At 41.5% G+C, this 21,574-nt stretch overlaps 1 protein-coding gene across 2 annotated transcripts in view; it reads left to right on the forward strand.

Moving 5' to 3' along the window:
• Positions 1-21,574, forward strand: part of SOX5 (SRY-box transcription factor 5) — an 897,303-nt gene that overhangs the window by 270,606 nt on the left and 605,123 nt on the right. For both annotated transcript variants that reach the window (XM_075898182.1, XM_075898188.1), the window contains exon 3: positions 4,953-5,017. The gene's annotated coding sequence lies outside the window, so the exon portion shown is untranslated. The remainder of the gene's footprint in view (positions 1-4,952; positions 5,018-21,574) is intronic.

Raw genomic sequence — 21,574 nt, forward strand, 5'->3', positions numbered from 1 at the left:
CTATTCACATCTGGGTTTTTGATTCAGGCCTCTCTCTAGAGGACAGCCAATCCAGAAGTATGCACACAAGAGAAACGTTTTACTTTGAAAAAAAAAATCTTAGTTGCATTATATTTGTGTCATGCTTTCTTTTTTATTTCCTCCATAAAACAACTGATAAGTTGCAAGCACAAATGTCATTATCCGAGGGGTGACTTTGGTCTGGAAACAATTAGATATTTGCGAGACTTTGACAGAAAGACAGAACTAGGGAAGTGCAATTTGATCCTTATAAAATAAAGACTAAACAATCCTCAGTCTTCACTAAATCTCCATCCAAAATCTAGGCTTAATCTTTCGCAGTGTTTAAATATAAATCATTTTCATATTCAACTATTTGTTTCTTCTTCTCTTATTTTTTCCTTTCCTTGGTTCTAGACTGGATCAGAAGCAGAAATACCAAAATACCACAAAAGAACCTGTGCTTATGACATTTTCTACTCAGTTTGGCAGACATGGATCCACATAATTAGGAGAACATTTTTTTTTTAATGGGAGAGTGATTATTTTAACTGAGTTTATGCTCCTAAATGTTTTAGGGTGACCTAAAAGACTATTTCTGCTCTCACATATTTTCTGTGTCTTGGGCATGTGTGTGCACTTCCTATTTCAAGGCAGGGCAAGGATGCAGGAATCTTTGCGGAAGTGGGGTGGGAGAAGGCAAGGCCAAAGTTTCCCCTCCCTCTCTGGTAAGTCAGCTGCCCTCTCTTCTGGCATCACAGCAGCCCCTGGTGGGTGAAAGGTGTAATTGCAGCACCTCCTTGGCATAATCTATTATCCTGCAGGGGATAGAAATCTGCAGGGGACATGAATTATGCACTTCGGTTTCTTTGGTTAAAAAAGTGGGTCACTCCAGTTCCAGTACCAGTGAGCTAGAGGTTGAAACTCAAGGAAAGACCTATTAAGAAGATAATGTGAAGCCCTCTCAAAAGTTATGTTTATCCTCTGGTATTTCAGTATTTGTTGAAATTACAGATATAAGACTGACTCAGAATGGGGGAAAAATCATTTCTGCTTAAACAAAAACTTCCTCAAATGTCAAGCAGTTGTCAGGAAAAGAAAGAAAAGGCCAGATTTTCAGAAGTGTCTTCACGTGGTTTCTAAATACGAATGACTCACGCTGTGCTTCTAAGTTTTACTGTACTTACTTTTGGATATCTATTTTTGCATGCTTACTTTTGGATATCTGGTTTTGTGTAAGGCCCAGATTATTGGAATCATGTGATATTATGACAAGCTAAATTTACATTTAAAAAGTAAGTCCTTAGCACTCCTGGTTTGTAGGGAAAATCCTAAAGAAACCAAAAAGACCAAAAGATAGTGTGTGTGTGTGTGTGTGTGTGTGTGTGTGTGTGTGTGTGTGTGTGTGTGTGTGTGTGTGTGTGTGTGTGTGTGTGTGTGTGTGTGTTTTGACCTAGGCACGATTTTATGCCAATCTCATGATTTTAGGGACCTGAGGTATTATTTCTGAACACCTGGATTTGTAAGTACAGTTTGTTAGTGCATCAATCAATATCTAAGCTTTTTCATGTGCAAAAATGGTAGGAATCCAAGAATAAGTGTATTATAACTAAGGGAAAATTCCATGTTTTCAGTTTGCAGGTACTTCTGGTGAGGGGCATGGTGTCTTGGGACATTGAGGGGTAGGGATCATTTGGAGGGCACACCCTGGTGGAGGGTACACGTTAATATCCTTTATAAATTGCAGGCTAGGTGTTTTTGTGCACGTAGCCTGAAAGCTAGCATATAACGGTATATGCTCAAGGAAACTAAGGTTCTGACCGTGCTGCATGGAGTTGTAAAGCATTTGCAGGTGTCTTAGTTGAACCACAATTAAGAGTTCTGGGAGTGGTGTGTGTGTGTGTGTGTGTGTGTGTGTGTGTGTGTGTGCGCGCGCGCGCACACGAATGAGAGAGAGAGAGCTCTCGTGCATCAGTTGGCATGACAGCTGTTGTATTAGAGAAATTTCGTCGTAAATGCTTACAATATATGAGCACTAATAGATGAATGTTGCATTACAGACATTTATAATACAGTATTTAATGTTTGACACATTACTATAACTATCAAATAGAAATATGAAATGCACATGTTCCTTCCACGTGGGAATATGCCATTTCCCATTGCAGACTTCTAGTCTAACAGAGTGGGAAATGTTCCCTGATAGGGTTGCCAGGTGTCCAGTATTGAACGGGACAGTTCGGTATTTTTGCCTCCTGTCCAGTAAAAAAAAATCCAGAAACTATTGGACACCTAAAATGTCTGATACTTTCTGATTTTTTTCCCGGACAGGAAGCGAAAATCCCGGGCTGTCCGGCTCAATATGGAGACAGTCTGGCAACCCTAGTGCTTACGGGGTTCTGCAGGGGAGCTGTTGGGCCCCATGCAGGGAGGCAAGATGGCAGGGGGCCGCCAGCAGCCTGTTAGGGCCAAAAAATCTCACCAAACATTTTTTTAAAGGGGCCACGCTGTTTTTGTTTGTTGGTTTTTGTTTTGTTTTTTTTGCTTAATGACTCTTGGGGTCCTTTTTTTGGTTTGGGTTTTTTTCTTTTGTTCAGTATTTTTTCTGAAACCATCTGGCAATCCTATTCCCTGATAAGTTACATTTTCTCTGTGTTTTAAAGAGGCTGGGTGAATCCTGTTTCTTTGTAAAACATCTAAATAAGGCCTGTTTCTAATGTTAAAAAAAAGGCAGTATCTTTTTTTAACAGGACTTTGTTAAAAACTATTCATTATTTGTAATTCTTCTCTTTTTTAAAAATGCTCTCCTTTTTCATTCAGTGCTTTTAATGAGTTTAGTAGAAGGAATAAGGAACCTATTAGTTGCCCTCACACACCATTATTAGATCAATAACATACATTCCTTGGGAACTAAGCCTGGAACACTGGTCTTTCATTTAAATAAACACAGGTCACTGTTTGAACTAACATAGATTTCCCTCTAGATGGGTAGTAGTAATTGTCTTATTCTTTTTCTCTATTGCCAAACTACAAAAGGGGGACACAGTGTATGCATACATACATGGCTAGTATGTTATAGAGGGCCAGATGATTGCAATTGATGAGGGCAGGATTGGAAATGAAGGAATTTTATGGTGGAAATACAGTGTAGGCAGAGGTAGGATGGAGCCATCCTTTAATAAAAACAAATACTGTATCAATAATCTACAATTATAGAGGTTAGGACTTGTGTGAGGTATGAAAACTGCAGGGAAAAAAATCAAATATAAGAAAGATTAGCCAAATACGAGTCTTTAATTTTTACTCCATTTTTTATTTAAAACTTGGGCAATGTGACGTTAATAGTGGCTATGCCATAGTGAAAGTACTTCTAAAAAATTTAGTCTCTGTTTATGAAAGCGTGAAACTCTGTTGAAAAGAAACTGGTACTTTCACACTGTCATCTACAAAACTCATGATGTGCCTACCAGTGAAGTGTAAAGAAAGCCTCAATTGTTCATCCAAGAAAAACAGCACATGGATTTTAGTATAAATGTCTCTGAGTTTAACTCTTTTATGGTTTCATAATTCATATCTGTCTGTAAGTCTCAAACAGGGACAGAAAAAGGAATAAGACTGTAAAAGGATATTAAATTCATGAGGTTTGTGGTATTTCTAGATCTTTCAAGAAATGTTATTAGAATTAATTTGAGCACACCGAGGAAGGAATTTTTATTACCGATAATTTGGTAAAACATGTATTTTGTTAATAATTGTGGTCAGAAAATACAAACAATAGTAAATTAATAGTCTTGATTTAAAGCTCTCTCCCATTAGTGAACATACCTCCTTCTAAACTGACCAATCATCCAATCAGTCTACTTACATAATCCTCAACACTCTCTGGAATCTCACTGTCTTTCAGTGTTGGAACATTCAGTACTGATTAGTTTCTCTCAGGAGTTACTTTGTGCTCTTTGATTCTATTCTTAGTTGCTCTGATATAAATCTGGAGTTACTCCATTTACTTCACTAAAGTAATTTTGGATTTAAATTAGTGTAAGAGCAGAATCTGGCCTTTTGCTTCTAGTACCCCTATTTCTTTTTGTGTTTATTGGAAGTGTGTGTTCTTATTCCCCCCCCTCCCCCACCTCCAACCTGCTTTACCTCTCTCCCCTTCCTTTTTTGCGTGTAATCCAAAGTCTATTGAAACCAGTGAGTGTTTCAATTAATTTCAGTTGATTTTTGTATCTGGTCAATTTTTTCCATTTAGACCCTGATTCAGCAAGGTTCCCATGTGCATATGTAAGTATGCTCCAGTGGGGACTATCTGTGTGCTTTATGTTCCAGACATGCTGAATAACCTTGATGAACTGAGGCCCTACTTGTTGTATTTTTCTTTGTATCTCTTACCTAGAACATTCTTAATGCAATATTCTCCCCTTCTGTTTGAATTAAAGGTCTCTTGCATATTGTGTGTGTGTCATCCTTAGATGTAGCTTAATTCATGGCCTGATCCAAGTTCTAATGAAGTGAATGGAAAGAACTCCATTCACGTTCTTGGAATTTGGCTCAGGCTTCAGATACAGAGAGAGCCACACAACTGGTGGGAGTTTTGCAGTATGGAAAGTGTGATGTTACCCAGAGTCAGTTTTTTGGCCTGTCTCTCAGATCATGTCATTCTCTCCCTATCTTCCAGAACTCCCATCTCTGTCATCTTGCATACACGTGGCTTTTGCAAAAAATAAATTCTCTGTATTGTTACTGCTAGACGAGTTCCTTTTTTCTAGCAATGGTGGGAGTGCTTGTGAAGGCAAGAAGCTTTTTCATACTATTTAGCAAAGATCTGCCCTCCTTAGGTAGTTTCTTTAAAACACGGGGCACTACGACCATGCAGGGAATTTTTCACTGTTTTCATGGAACAATTGTAATTCGATTCATTTTCTGTTTCTTTTTTATTTTGTTTTTTCCAGTTGCAAACCCAGGAGAATATAAAGGATAGAAGGAGTGGTGGCATTTAAAGTGGGAGACCCAGAAGGTAAGACTTGTATAACAAGGAAGCATTTCCTGCTTTCTGAGTAACCCATTTTTGGAATGCTGATTCTTGAATGAAAGAAAGGATGGTCCAGTGGTCAGGGCACTAGCTTGGGATGCAAGAAATTAGCATTTAATTCCCAGATCCACCTTAGACTTTGTTTAATCTTGGCAGGTCACTCAGGCCGTATTTTAACCTAGAACTAAGATTGACCTAGCTGTGTCACTCACAGGTTTTTAAAAAATCACTTCCCGAGACACACAGTTAAGCTAGCCTAAACCTGCTAGGTTGAGAGAAGAATGCTTCTGTTGACCTAGCTAACTATCCTTGGATACATCTAGATTACGAGCCTCTTTCGAAAGACGCTTTTTCAAAAGAGCTCTTTCGGAAAAGCCTCTTGCAAAAGAAATTGTCTAGACAGCCACAAGACTTATGAAAAAGTGATCCACTTTTTTGAAAGAGAGCACCCAGGCAATCTGGATGCTCTCTTTCAAAAAAGCCCAGTTTGCGTTCAAGAATGCCTTTTTTCAAAAGAACTCTTTCGAAAAAAGGCATTCTTCCTCATAAAAGCAGGTTTACCGCTGTCAAAAAAACCACCGTGTTTTCAATTTAATTTCAAAAGAATGCAATGGCAGTCTAGATGCAGGTCATGTTTTTTTTTTTAAAAAAAAGCCCACTTTTTTTGAAAACTCTGTAATCTAGACCAGTGGTGCCCAATGCGGTGCCCATGGGTGCTATGGCGCCCACCAGGGCATTTATGTGTGCACGCCAAAACATCTGGGCTGGCCCCGTCCCCGGCACGTGGCATAGGCGCAGTGCCAGCACAGGGCGCGTGGGCATCCCCTGCCCTGGGCGTGTAGCACATGCGCTGTACCGGCCTTGGGCTCAGGGTGCGTGGGCGGCCCCTATCCCGGGCGCACGGCACATGCACGGTGCCTGCCCCCAGCCGCAGGGTGGTTGGGCGGCCCCTATCCCGGGTGCATGGCACACGCGTGGTGCCGGCTCAGGGTGCACGGGCGGCCCCCACCTGCGGGCACCCAGTGCATGCGTGGCCCCACCCCCGGAAGCACGAAGCATGAGCGGCCCCGCCCCTGGACGCCTGGCACGTGAGCGGCCCTGCCGTGGGCACCTAGCAACCATGAAAGGTTGGGGACCACTGGTCTAGATGTAGCCCTTGAGAGTTGGATTTGCTGCAGAGCCAGAAAAATCATTTCAGTCACTACAGCAAGTGCCTGTACTGCAACAATGTAGCTGTAGCAGTAGTAGTGTAGCCATACCCTTCCTCTGTGGCTTATGTTCTTGGCTGTAAAAAATGCGTAATAATACTTCCTTACCTGAGGTATGTGCATGCGTATTGCACATTCCAGATTGTGAGGTGCTCAAGCACTGTGAGCATTAAAGTAGATAGACTAGTAATTCCTAGACTGAGACAATGTTCAAATACTCTATGATGTGTGGATAATTGGCTTGCTGTTTACATTCTGGTATTTTTCTAACCAGTTGTTTGTATCATTTCCATAGTTCACTGCAATAATCTCCTGTCCAGTTCTACATGTTTTAAGTCATGTGGAGAAGACAAACAGTACAATCATGCTACAGCACTTATATTGCACACACAAAACTGTTAAAGTTAAAATAACTTTAAGGTTACAAAGCCACGATTTCAGAAGATAGAAAATGCCAGAAATAGGGTTGCCTGTGCTGGTACAAACTGGGATTTTTTTCAGAGGCTTATATCACTCAGATTTGGGTAGAATTTCACAGAGACTATAAAAGACACATTTCTGGTGTGTGTGTTTTTTAAAAAAAAGCCTTCTCCTTTTCCAGATTTCAATTTTTTGCTCCAAAGAATGGGTCATTAGATCATCTTAAAGAAAAGATCTCAAGAATGTTTTTACATTGAATAATTTCCCCCTTAGTCTAGCTCTCAAAAATGGCTGAACCATTATGGCTGAAATTTTGTGTCCCCCCCCCCCCCCCCAAAAAAAAAAATCTGCGTGAGGCAAATGCAAACCATGGAAAAATTCCCCCCACTCCATGGTTAAAGTTTGACAAAATTTATAAGCAACTGAATGTAGAGGCTTATAAATGGTTGTGCTGGACCTCGTAATAAATAGGTGGTGTTACCACTCCTGTCTATTATACAATTCCTGTGGTTCTTTCTTAGTCCTTACTCAGATAATGCTATTGTTAGCTTAATTTATGTCTGGGTAAGGTCTGCAGGATTTGGCCTTGATTTAAAGGACAGTATATAAACATGGTGCAAAATTTCTGATCTAGGAATAGCTGTTATGATATGGGCTATCATAGGATATAGAATAGGATGCTCAAATGCTTGTACAAATTTTACAGACTTGTAAAAATATGTTTGAGGTGCAGACATCCATGAGATGAGGGCTAGCACTAAAAATTTATTTTATCACATTTGGAAGCCCCTGTAGTGTCCAGCTACTGTCCCCTATGGGAATATAGATTGTAAGCTCTTTTGGGCAGGGATGAATTTTTGTTATTGTCTGTGCTGGGCCTAACACAATGGCAGTCTGATCCTTCTTTCGGGTTCATATACAAATAATAAATAAATCCCAAGACTCAGATTTCAAAGGCACGCAAATTCTTCTTGGTTCCATCCTGGAATTCAAGAGACCATCTTGTTGATACATGAATAAATAATTTCCTAAATAGAAAGTTTTGATCAACGTTATATAACGATAAAACCCAATACCAACATAATGACATGTTAAGTTGTCCCAAGTCAAGTAGCTGCAGAGCTGTAGAAATAGTTTTCCATATGCAAAATGTTCAGGACTAGAACTTCTGTATTTTGTTGTGTAAAGATTGTTCGTCTTTAAGGATAGCCTCATACAAGTTGCGAGGAGTCCTGTGGCGCCTTATAGACTAACTGAAGTATTGGAGCATAAGCTTTCGTGGGCAAAGACCCACTTTGTCAGATGCATGTAGTGGAAATTTCCAGCGGCAGGTATAAATATACAGGCCAGAACTGGGCTAGAGATGATGAGGTGGATCCAATCAGGGAGGATGAGACCCACTTCTAGTAGCTGGTCTGGAGGTGTGATACGAAGAGAGGAGAAGCTGCTTTTGTAGTTAGCTACCATTCACAGTCTTTGTTTAATCCTGAGTTGATTGTGTCAAACTTGAAGATGAACTGTAGCTCAGCAGTTTCTCTTGAAGTCTGGTCCTGAAGTTTTTTTGCTGCAGGATGGCTACCTTTAGATCTGAAATTGTGCGTCCAGGGAGATTGAAGTGTTCCCCTACAGGTTTTTGTGTATGCCATTCCTAATATCTGATTTGTGTACATTTATTCTTTTACATAGGGACTGTCCAGTTTGGCCGATGTACATAGCAGAGGGGCATTGTTGACACATGATGGCATATATTACGTTAGTAGATGCGCAGGAGAATGAAACAGTGACAGTATGGCTGATCTGGTTAGGTCCTGTGATGGTGTCGCTGGTGTATATATGTGAGCAGAGTTGGCACCGAGGTTTGTTGCATGGATTGGTTCCTGAGTTAGAGTTGTTACGGTGCGGTGTGTAGTTGCTGGTGAGAATATGTTTCAGGTTCGCGGGTTGTCTGTGGGCAAGGACTGGCCTGCCTCCCAAAGCCTGTGAAAGTGAGGGGTCATTGTCCAGGATGGGTTGTAGATCACTAATGATGCGTTGGATAGGTTTTAGCTGAGGACTGTAGGTGATGGCCAGTGGCGTTCTGTTGGCTTCTTTCTTGGGCTTGTCCTGTATCAGGAGGCTTCTGGGTACACATCTGGCTCTGTTAATCTGTCTCCTCACTTCCTTGTGTGGGTATCATAGTTTACAAAATGCTTGTTGAAGATCTTGTAGGTGTAGGTCTGTCTGAGGGGTTGGAGCATATGCGGTTGTACCTCAGTGCTTGGCTGTAAACAATGGATCATGTGGTGTGTCCGGGATGGAAGCTGGAGGCATGCAGGTAAGCATAGCGGTCGGTAGGCTTTCAGTATAGGGTGGTGTTTATATGACCATCACTTATTTGCACTGTGGTGTCCAGGAAATCAACCTCCTGTGTAGACTGGTCCATGCTGAGGTTGATGGTGGGGTGGAAGCTGTTGAAATCATGGTGAAATTCTTCCAGAGTCTCCTTCCCATGGGTCCAGATGATGAAGATGTCATCGAAGTAGCATAGGTAGAGAAGGGGCATGAATGGACGAGAGCTGAGGAAGCATTGTTCCAGGTCGGCCATAAAAATGTTGGTGTATTGTGAGGCCATGCGGGTGCCCAAAGCAGTGCCACTGGTCTGGAGGTATATATTGTCACCAAATCTGAAATAGTTGTGTGTGAGGATAAAGTCGCAGAGCTCAGCCACCAGTTGTGCTGTGGCATCATCAGGGATACTATTCCTGACAGCTTGTATTCCATCATTGTATTCTCCACATCAAGAAAGATGTGGAGAAATTGGAAAGGGTACAGAGAAGAGCGACAAGAATGATTAAAGGTTTAGAGAACATGACCTATGAAGCCAGGCTTCATGAACTGGGCTTGTTTAGTTTGGAAAAAAGAAGATTAAGGGGGGACATGATAGCGGTTTTCAAATATCTAAAAGGGTGTCACAAGGAGGAAGGAGAAAATTTGTTCCTCTTGGTTTCTGAGGACAGGACAAGGAGTAATGGGCTTAAAGTGCAGCAGGGGAGGTTTAGATTGGACATTAGGAAAAAATTCCTAACTGTCAGGGTGGTCAAATATTGGAATAAATTGCCAAGGGAGGTGGTGGAATCTCCCTCTCTGGAGATATTTAAGAACAGGTTAGATAGACATCTGTCAGGGATGGTGTAGACGGAGCTTAGTCCTGCCTTGAGGGCGGGAGGCTGGACTCGATGACCTCTTGAGGTCCCTTCCAGTCCTATTATTTTATGATTCTATCTACACTAACATCCCACATGTAGTTGGAATACAAGCTGTCAGGAACAGTATCCCTTCGGTTAGTCTATAAGGTGCCACAGGACTCCTTGCCGCTTTTGCAGATTCAGATTAACACGGCTACCCCTCTGATACTCGACACTCATACAAGTTATAACTGTAGATGATAGAATCATAGGGCTGGAAGGTACCTTGAGGTCATCAAGTCCAGTCCCCTGCACTGATGGCAGGACCAAGCACTATCTAGATGATGCTTTTGTATGTGTTTGTTTACATTTGGAAATGATTCCTAGGAAGCCTGACATTTCAAAATCACCTACTGGCATCATGTCATACCAGGTTAACATATCCACAGGGGCGGCCCGTGAGACTAGGCAGTCACCTAGGGCGCCGCCGGCCCGGGCGCCCGATGATGACGTCACAACCATAGACGACCGTGCGGGCACCGATAGTCTCGGGCCACTCCTACATATCCAACATTATATGTTGGAACATAGATTTGGTATTGGTGCATAATTTCTGTGAAAGTTCAGTTTAGATGTCTGCTAAGAGCAGTCAAGCTGCAGAAAAATCCTGAGTTCCCTATTTCTGCAGCCTTTGATCAGGCTACATTCCACACTCGAAAGTATTTATAAAATGGCTTTTCAGTGATCGTAAACCTGACACTCCATAAAATTCCTTTTACAATGAGGGATTTCTTATTATCAATCTTGCATGTTAATTCTTGATTATCATTTAATATTTATATTGACATAGTGCTCAATGGCAATGGTCAGGATTGGGTCTTTTGTGCACCGAACAAACCTATGAAGAGACGGTCACTGCTCCAAAATGCATACAGAATAAACCAAGATAAGTGACATGGGAAGAGTGGAGAAGGGGTACTGTCAAATATGTACAAATTATGTTTATGCACCTGCAGCTTAATTTCTCATTTTTTTTGGTAGTATTAAGAAGAGATAGTGGTGGTGTTATTAATGACAGAAGAAAGGAGCGAACGCTTTAGGGAATTTAAGCCCTGTGGCTGAAACAGACTATTTCTTTTTTCATCAGCCAGACCAAGACTAAAAGGGTTTTTGTTATTTTCTGGGTAGGTCAGGAAGTTCCACTTAAAGTCATTAAACAAATACGTTTTCTAACCTTTCCCAAATAAGGCATACATATTTATGGCTTTCCCCCTTTATAACTGGTTATTGAATGGATGGAAACAATGGACTAATAGCATCAGCATTAGCAGGGTACGGTTGTGTAAACTTCTCTCATTAGCTGTGTTGAGGCACCTTAGTCCTTGTCTATAAAGTATGTTGCTATTTCAGCCTAGGCTCTCCTTTGAGCAGAGTGGCCGATGAACCATATATATGTGGGATTTGTGATGTGAACATAGGATAATTAGAATGAGTGTATGGGCTGGATAAGGTTTGACTGTTAGTTAGGTAAATACTAACGTACTCAGACAAATTCTCCTCTTGGGCCAGTGTGGTCCTATTGCCAATAACAGATGTATTTTCTGTCATTCTGAGAAATGGGGTCTATATTATGTATGATAGTAGTGGGAGGTGAATTGGGAGGAATATTCCTTCCCCTCCATCAAGTTCTCAAAGTGAAATCAACTCTAGACTGGTAATCTGCAAACTCACAACATGTTAATGTGTTTTTGTGTGCAGGCATGAGAGAAACAAAGTCCCCATTCTTGTACATTACAGCCGCTCCCTGAGTTACGAACACGTTACGGACCAAGTGTTCGTAACTCGGACGCCATAGAGTTATGTGGCGACCGCGCTGTTCAAAAGCACAGATCGCCGTTCGTAACTCGGATCCGCATTTACGACCGCTTTGGTCGTAAGTGCAGATGGTCGTAAGTGGAGGTGGTCATAGCTAGGGGAGTGGCTGTATTTATTTTCTGTGCTATCCTCAATGTCTAGAGTTGTGTCTGTCATATGCATACTAGACTTTAATTTCTCTTGTGTTAGTCTCAGTAAAAATCAATGACTAAGTGAGACTTGCCTGCAGTACTTCGTGGAGGGAGGACAGTAGTGGGCAGCGTGCTTGATCCACACAGGACCTTTTTCAGGGGGATAAGGCAACATGCCGCATTTATTGATAATATAACAAAGTAGCATATGCATTTATACACACACACATGCGCATGCACGCACACACGCCCTGCTGATGGAATAGTTATCAGTCTGTTGCTCAGTCCAATCTATTGACCAGATAGGTTGGGTGTGTGGAAGGAGCCGGGTTCTTGTCAATCCAGACTGATGCTCCACTTGGTAGGATGGGAACCCGAAGAACCATACAAGACACCCCAGCCTTTATAGCATTTTCTTTCCATGCAAGTCTATGTATTTTGCCTTGTCAGGCCTTAATCAGTCACTCAGCATCACAATCAATCTTCCTACGACACATGCTTATTGGAAAGAAGTTGTTCTCAGTCATTGGATATTCATATGCTGATGACCCCTCAGGGGTGTTGTCTTTCTGGCAAAAGTTGTTATCGGTTCCCTACCAAAGGGTGCTTGCCGCCAAATTCAGGGTTTGTCAGTCTGCCCCGGTAGTCTGCATCTTCAGTGTTCAGCTTTCACTTAGTTGATAATTATTTGGTGCTTCTGAATCTCCGGCCCCTTCTCTGACCATTTGAGCATGCAGTGGCCTTCACACTTATCTCTCCTAAAACATTCTCTCTCTCATTCACACGAACAATACAGTTACAGAATTGCAGCATGGAAAAAAGGGGTACTCCTAGTCACTTGAACAAAGTTATAAAGTCTTTCAACATTAAACTTCTTTCTATCCATTACAAGGCCTTACCTAATATTAACATCACTATGTATTACAATATTCCATCCCTTCACTTTAACATCAGAACATGCTAACATCTAACAGAGCAGGAGCTAAGTTAACAAAGCTGCCTAGTTTGTCTGAGATCTACATCTCATATTTAAGTTTAATCCAAACCTTTTGCTATAACATACATTCATTATATGTCTCGGCTTGACAAAGCCCTGGCCGGGTTGATTTAGTTGGAATTGGTCCTGCCTAGAGCAGGGGGCTGGACTTGATGACCTTCTGAGGTCTCTTCCAGTTCTATGATTCTATAACTAACTGACTTATTAGTTACAAAAGTCCAGGACTACAGTGGCAAGTATATTGCTCCCACATTGGCTATCCTGCAGTATTGGAGGTTTTCCCCCCAGAGTGATCACATATTAGGGCAATTGTTATTGTACCTTTGTGAACTTGTTCTGCAAGAACCTTCCTGCCTCTTACCAGGAGTTCCAGAATAATGTTGTGTCACCAGAAAGATTCAGCGGCAAATTCTCAACTCCATTTCTTTCCTTTTGTACCACCTCAGTTGTCACTCAGCTGGCAAATACTCTCTTGGTGGCAACTGGAAGATGGTGAGCAATAGATCTGCCTTGAGGTTGCTCTGATATGTGCTTGAGCCTGGGACCAAACAGAAAATTGAGGATCAATAACATCAGGAGCTGGACATTGCAGAGATTCTGTTAAACTTTCACCTGTCTTGTTCTGCAAAGCACAGCTTTCATTTTTAATTTCCCATCCCGAGATTTCAATTCAACCCAAACCATGAAATCCACTATCATATTGGAAGACTTTGGGCTTGTCAACAAGGCTAGCTACTTGTGAATCCATGGTGCACCAGCTTGCTGTGAAATAACATCCCATCTGGACACTGCTACTGGGAAAGTGACATTCTGGGACATTTCACTGCCCTGTAGCAGGGTCCTCGTGGGGATGTTACTGCTTGATAAACTTGTATGCTGTAGATTCACATCTAGGTTTGTTTTCCAGCAACTTGCTGTGTAGGCAAACCTTAGCTTTTGGAAATGCCCCTGTTTAGGTTTCTGGTCAGGTTGGGTGGGGTGAGTGGCTAAAAATTGTCAACCAATGTAATGTTTGTCAGGATCTGCCAGTTGTAAGAAATATAAGAGCAAACAACCAGTCAAATATTAAATCTTCCTGAAAAAAAAACAACTCAGGAAAAGGTGAGAGATGACAGAGATGTAAAGGTGGCAGGTAAAGTATTGTATATAGAAGAGAAATGGCAGAACATTAAAAATTATCCAAAACAACTATTCCTTATCTTTTGAAATTATATTTCAACTGCTGACAAACTCATTCCCTATCAGGATTGTCAGTGAGTTAACTGTGTATTAGCATAGCTATGTTTTTTTCCTTTTGAAGTTAAAGTCAGACTGTTCCTGACCATTTCTCCACTAGTGGTTCTTTGCTTGCTTTCTGGATGATCCCTCACACCTGTTAATAGTACTTCCAATTTTTAAATAGCATGCTTAAAAAGATCAGTCTGTCCCTACACTGCCCCTACAACAGACAAGGGAGGTCTAAAAACCTTCCTGTATTTCTTAATCTACTCCTTACACACAGCTATCCTCTGTGGTAGGAGCATGATTTTCTGTCTTTAAGCCAGATAATGGAGGTAATTGATTCTGCAGTCAGTAGCTCAAGCATTTCATTCATACCTCCCTGTGGGAATTCTAGTCACTTCTTCCAGTCCTTGTCTGTAGGATCAAGAATTCTAACCAACCTTTATAGAGCTGGTCAAACTTGAACTCTCAGTATAGTCTTGCCCTCTGGGAAAACAGAGAAGAATTTACCTGAATTTCTGGAAAGGTTTGCATTTTATTTTTGGCTTTCCCGCTTAAATGTATTTGACGACTTCTTGTATGTTTTTTCCCATTATTTGGGTCAAAGAACACAATAATTTTTCTCCTAGAGGAGGAAACCCTTATATTTAGAAACAGAGAAGCCAAGAGCTATACTTTGTTTCCTTGCTCATCCCCTAGGATTGAGGAGCAAATGCGTATGTTTAGGCATTGCACCTTTGAGCTGATTTTCAGAGGTGGTGAGCACACAATTCTCATGAAAGCTAATGGGATGCTGAGGGTGCTGAAGCACCTAAGAAAATCAGGCTGGTCAAATATAGTAAAAATTAATCACAAAATATTACATTAAAAAAATCAAAATTTCAAAAATCTCCAGTGACCTCTCTGAAGTAGCTAATTTTCACTAAGGTACTTGTTATATATGATGGACAGAGTATTTCTACTACATCTTCCTGGCCTCATACAATGACTTATGTTACTACTTTGGCATTTTCAACATTCTGTCTCCCTCTCTAAAGGGAATAAGTCAATTATTTAATGGGGGAAAGGGAGAAGAAACCACTTTAGGGATCAAATGAATTTTTGCCTCATATCCATGCTAGTATGAAAAATCATTTTTATTCTTGAAGATTGTAACCACTTTTTTGAGATGTTAACCGTGTATTGATTATAGCTGAAAAAGAGAGAAGAAATATTTAACCATCCCAGCATTAATGTCAAACACATTAGTGACCACAAATAATTTGATGCCCTTATTCTTGCATACTGATTATAGATAATGCTGAGGGTCTTTTGGATCCAGGTATGGTGCAGTTTGTACAGTCTCCTATGAAGAAGGACTTTTTCTTAGCACTGTTAGAACACTGTGCATTTTTAGTGTGACTTCCCCAGAGGGGAAAAAAGATCCATTAGAAAGTTATCTGGATGATTCATAGAATCACAGGGTTCGAGGGGACTACAAACAACATTTGCTCTAGCTCTCTGCCAAGATGTAGAATTTGTTGCGTCAAAACCATCCAAGAGAGATGGCTATTTAGCCTCTCTTGGAAAACCTCCAGTGAAGGAGCATCTACAACCTCCCTAGGCAGTCAGTGCCATTGTCCTACTGTTCTTATAGGCTATGTCTGGGAATGTTTGGCAACTAAAATGTTGTTGAAATGTAAATGACACCAAAAGTGAAAACATTGTCCTGCATTTTGGTCAAACCAGTTATTCTGCCTCCCATTGTCAACATTTCATGGCAACATCGCTAGCACCTTGTCGACATAGTAAAATAATGTGGGGGAAGCGTCCCGTGGTGCAGTGTTGTGGGGAGGCAGAGCTGATCCCTGCACTCCTTGGAATTCCCTCATAGCTCTATGAGCTCTCCCTGCTAAGGAATGTCAAAGCAGCACAGCAGTCTCTCCAGCGTTCCTGCTGCAGCAGCAGAATAGAAATATTCCAGTGATTTGGTTTTTGTGTGTTCCCAAAATAGAGCAGCTCCCTTGCTGTCAGATACTTCCCAGAGCTATGAAAGGGAAAGGGAAAGGGAGCATGCCTGCAGGGCACCAGACATCACAAAACACTGAGCACAGCCATCAGGGCAGGCATTGTGGGATACTGGCAGAAGCCAGTTCTCTCCACAAAACGGAGTCTACACTATACTTCTTGTTGTCAATAAAGGGCCGGGAAAAGACAAAAGTCTTTCACAAGGTGGAAGTTGTCACCAAAACTAGGTGATTTTCCCAACAAAAGTAAACACTCTCACTGTTTTGTCACCAAAAGGCAGGTTTTGGTGACAAAACATGCCAATGTAGACAAGACCACAGTTAGGAAATTTTCCTGAGATTTAATCTAAATCTGCTATGCTGTAATTCAAACCCACTGCCTCTTGTCCTCACCTTTGTGGCAAGAAATAATACATTTTCTCCATTTTTTTTATGGCAACCTTTCAAGTAGTTGAAGACTACTATCTGCTGGTTATCTGCCACACAAACTCACCACAGAGTAGCTAATAGTTACAACAGTCTGTGTCTCCACCAAGATGTAACAGAGAAAAGCTGGGGTGTCTTATTTTACATATGGCACATGGAATATAAGCTGCTACCATAGGCCCATTTATTCAGGGTTGAGAGAGAGAAAAAAGAAGAATATTATGCAAGAGCTTACAAAGTAATTTCTAGTCATAAGGCTTAGCACAAACTGAAACTCCCACAAAAGGGATTTCAAGTATTTTTTTTATTGTAAGCACAATTATAAGCTTTCCAGTTTAAATCTGACCCATCATACTGAAATGCTGTCACCAGTATCATTAGTAAGTAAAGTGTTGATAACATAGTCAAATGCACAGCAGAGTTCTGGCTCTTAAGTGTCTGGACTGACTCCCAATATTAGGAATAGGAGTCAAACTGCCATCACTTCTCTTGTGCTAACAGACACCCCACCATTAGCAGTCTGAAGGCAATTTTAATAAAATACATAGCCCTGCTGAGTTGGTCTCGAAAGATAAATAAGCAATGTGGAAAAGAAGCTTTTGTTTAAAAGTAATTATTTAAACTATGCATTACAGGTAATTTTCCTTTACCAGTAAAGCAAGTGCTATCAGAATTTCAATAATGGTTTTGGTTACTTATCTAGATAACATGATATTGTCATTTCCAGGAGCCTAAAATGCTGTTTTATTTTCATTTCTGCAAAAATAAGGGTCAATGGGCCCCAAATAAACATTTAAACATGGTTTGTCTATTACATATATATTTGAACAAATGTTTTATTTCCAAGTATTTTTATGGTAATATAGCAATGTTATGATAGTTTCATAAACTTCAGGCTTGAGTTATGAACCCAGCTTAAAACAATAGGGTGAAGAGTATCTTTTATTATTCATTTTGTGTAAAACATGCCACATTTCAGCTTTAATAAAAAAGTCATTCTTTAAAAATGTTTGTTGCGTAGTAAACCACAGCAGTGTTGGAACTATAAAGAGAAAGGGTAAATAGAGCCAAACAGTCAGTTGTCTCCACCAAGATGTGATTGACAAAAAGCTGGGGTATCTCTTTTTTTTTTTTAACAAAAGCTTTTATTTTCCAACAAAAAAATCAAAATAAAAAGTCAGTTTTTATTTCCCGTTTGTGGTTGCAGTGTTGCGCATACAGTGCAAAACTCTTAAATGATCATGTAATGATTTTTTCTAAGGAACTTAGATAATTCCAGTGAGGAAAAGGAAGGTGAGTGCTGAGCTTTATTTTCTTCAGAAAGTAAGTTCTCCGACCTTGAACTAAAAGGATATGGGCGTTTTGTAACACATATTCATGCCCTAAGCAAGGAAAGATCACAAAGTCCCAGATGCTTATTTCTGGATTTCTCTGGTGTATCAAAGGGGATGATGATTTGTTATGAAACTTTAAATGGAGTGGAAGTAGAGCCTAGCAGTTCTAGCTGGGGACTGAGAGCTGTGCTCCTTGTGTTCTGTCACTGCCTCTTCCACAGCCTCTCCCTGGGAGGACTATGGTAAAATCACTACTTAGGGTCCTTTGAAATTCCCTGTTGAAGAGCAAATGTCCAGCTGCCTTTGGACTTCACTGGATTGGATCCCTCATTTTCATAGGCTTCTTTGAAAATCCTCACCTTCATTCATTATAAAATATGTATGTTAATAACCTTATACTAGGGAGAGCGGTAAGGTGTGAGCAGTGGATATGGAGATCTACAAAATTCACATAAAACAGGGCTCCTGCACCGAACATTTTCAATGTAGGGTACAGGTAGTCCCCGGGTTACATGGATCCGACTTACATCGGATCCCTACTTACAAACGGGGTGAGGCAACCCCGCACTAGCTGCTTCCCCCCAGCAGACCAGGGAGACGCAGAGCGGCTTTTCTCAGCAGACATCTCAGCTTGAGAATAAAGGACTGAGGGAAGTGAGGTGTGGAAGAATAAAACTGAGCTCTGGAGAAATGTTTGGCTAGAGTTTCCCCTACAATATGTACCAGTTCCAACTTACATACAAATTCAACTTAAGAACAAACCTACAGTCCCTATCTTGTACGTAACCCGGGGACTGCCTGTATTGATCATAGAACAGGCTTAGGGATTTACCTGTATATATTTAGTGGCAGTTGTCTATTTCAGAGAGATATAGGACACTGGATGATATTTGGAATGCAAGAAAGCATGGAAAGGAAGAGTGGTTGAATGGGCGTGCTGTTTTCCTGAAGTTTGGAAGAGTGATATAAATATAGCTATGTGCATTATTGTGTCTTTCACATTGAATTTTACTGGTTCACATATAATCAACATAGTAATTTAATCTGTGAAAGGTTCAGTTTTGTGCAGACTTCTGAAGGTTTGATCCAATATTTCAGGAAATTGGTCCTAGATTTTTGTTGTTGTTTTTCTCTGCATTTTGAAAATGGATTATCTTTTTGCCCTAAAGACATACCCTCGTCGCTGTCATTTCAGCCAGTGTTTCTCAGATTGGGGATCCTAATCCAGAAGGTGATCACAAGCCTTTTGTAGGGGGATCATGGTATTGCTACCCTTACTTTTGTGCAGCCTTCAGAGCTAGGTGCTCAGAGAGCAGCGGCTGCTGGCCAGGTGCCTAGCTCTGAAGGCAATGCTGCCACCAGCAGCTGAACAGTTGTAGGGGGAAGGGTATTGGGGGATTGTCAAAGCTAGGGAAGGGGCTTTTCCCAGCCTGAAGTATTTTTAAAAGGATGGCCAGTGAAACCATTTGAAACGCCCTGATTTAAGCTGTTGTATCATGCTACTCCTGCAATGTGTGATCCTTACTGCCTGATGAGTCAGAGTACTCTATTGAAACTAGGGCAACATAGTGATTTGGAACAGGCAGACAAAAATCAAACTGCTGTCACTTCACTGCAGTGAAAGCTGAAGTTGAGTCTCTAGCTGGAGACAGGAGCCAAGATGCTGTCTCCCATTTTCTAATTTTAGTAGAACCCTTGGCACCAATCTTACCTAGACAGACTATTGTTTCTGCCCAGCACAATCTGCTGCAACAGGTTCTGTTCCAATTTATTCACTTTCTCTTCTGCTTTCTGGAAATTGTTTGTCTGGAGGGAATGGGAGGAGAGTGAGGGGATCAGCAGCAAGCATGGACCCCTTATGTATTTCAGTAGAAAAGTTGTAAAAGTTCAAAGCATATTTTAATTGATAAAACATACTGCTATGATAACCATCTAAGGGTATGTCTACATAACTGCTGTTATTTTGAAGTAACTTAATCCATATCTACACAGCAGGCATTTATTTCAAAATAGTGTCAAAATACTGTCAAGCTGGAGGACTTCTTACTATGACTCTTGTAACCCTCATTGTACAAGGAGTAAGGGAAGTCAGAGGAAGAGGGCTCTATTTCAAAATAAGTGCTGTGTAGACACTCCCAATTTCAAAATAAGCTATTTCGAAATAAGCTATGCAGTTGACGTAGCTCAATTTGCATAGCTTATTTTGAGTTAAGTCCTGGTGTGTAGATGCAGGGATTTTACTTGTGAATACAGTAAGGCTGTGTCTAGACTGGCAAGTTTTTCCGCAAAATCATCTGCTTTTGCAGAAAAACTTGCCAGCTGTCTACACTGGCCGCTTGAATTTCCGGAAAAGCACTGACGATCTCATGTAAGATCGTCAGTGCTTTTCCGGAAATACTATGCTGCTCCCGTTTGGGCAAAAGTCTTTTTCCGAAAGACTTTTGCCCAAAAGGGCCAGTGTAAACAGCACAGTAGTGTGTTCTGCAAAAAAGCCCCGATCGCGAAAATGGTGATCGGGGCTTTTTTGTGGAAAACTGTGTCTAGATTGGCCACAGAAGCTTTTCCGCAAAAAGTGCTTTTGCGGAAAAGCATCCTGCCAATCTAGACGTGCTTTTCCGAAAATGCTTTTAACGGAAAACTTTTCCATTAAAAGCATTTTCGGAAAATCACGCCAGTGTAGACGTAGCCTAACTGATTTAGAAAGTCCATTTGTTAATAAAGATCCTGTGACAAAGCATAAATGTGCTTTAGCATGCAGACACATTCCTACATATCACATTGCTGATATGGGGAGATTTCTAAAAGGCAAGGGGAGGCTGGTACAGAAGAGGCTTCCATATGCAAGGACATGTCTTCTCTCCTCTTAAGGGTCTACATATGGAAAGCCCTTGGGTGATTATTTCCCAGCAGTTTGAATCAAATTGTTCTGATTTTGAATGGTGCTTCTGGAAGTAAAGCAAGCTCTGAGGAAGGGCATATAAAGAGAGCTATAACTCATATGGTGAACATGCTGGTTTACAGGCCTGTATTCTGCAGCGTGTTCTGTCTGGGCATCCTTTGTGTCTATGGCAGTGGTTCCCAACCTGTAGTCCTTGAACCTTGGGGATCCGTGACGGTACTGTCAGGGGTCCACGGAAATTTTAGGAAAGGAAAAGGAAAATAAGGATCGGGCCCACTGAGGGACTGGGAATTTCTGCCAGGCAATTTTCGCCTGGGGCTCGTCATTCACAACCAGCTGCACGCACACTGCCTCCGACCTGCATCTTGATACCCCAGGGGCACCATCTATCCTCCCTTTGCCAGCTGTACTGCCATTTACACTCCAGTCTTCTCCTCTCCCTCCCTCCCCCCCCCCCCGCCCAGTCTCACAGTGGGCCCAGTCCTTACTTTTCTTTTCCTTTTCGTTTTTCTCCCCTCTTTCCCCCCCCCCCCCCCCCCCAGGGCTCCGTAGCTGGCCAAGGGCAGAGTGCCTGGGCAGGAGCTGCTTTTGGCCATGAGAGCTCCCTCGCTATATCCACCATGGATAGGCAGTGGATAGAGGGGGTGGGAGCTGAGGAAGTAGTGCGGGCCAGGGGACATGCTGGCCGCTGTTTCTCGCTGCTCTCCCTGAGGGGGGGGGGTTCCATAAAATTTAACAGATTGAAAAGGGGTCCATATACTTGAAAAGGTGGGGAACCACTGGTCTGTGGCATCCTTTGAACTCATGACTAGAGAGATCCTTCCATGTGGCACTCACTGAATGATGAGGGCCAAAATTATG

The sequence above is a fragment of the Pelodiscus sinensis genome, chromosome 1 (genome assembly GCF_049634645.1).
Source record: "Pelodiscus sinensis isolate JC-2024 chromosome 1, ASM4963464v1, whole genome shotgun sequence".
In the NCBI taxonomy this organism is placed as follows: domain Eukaryota; kingdom Metazoa; phylum Chordata; order Testudines; family Trionychidae; genus Pelodiscus; species Pelodiscus sinensis.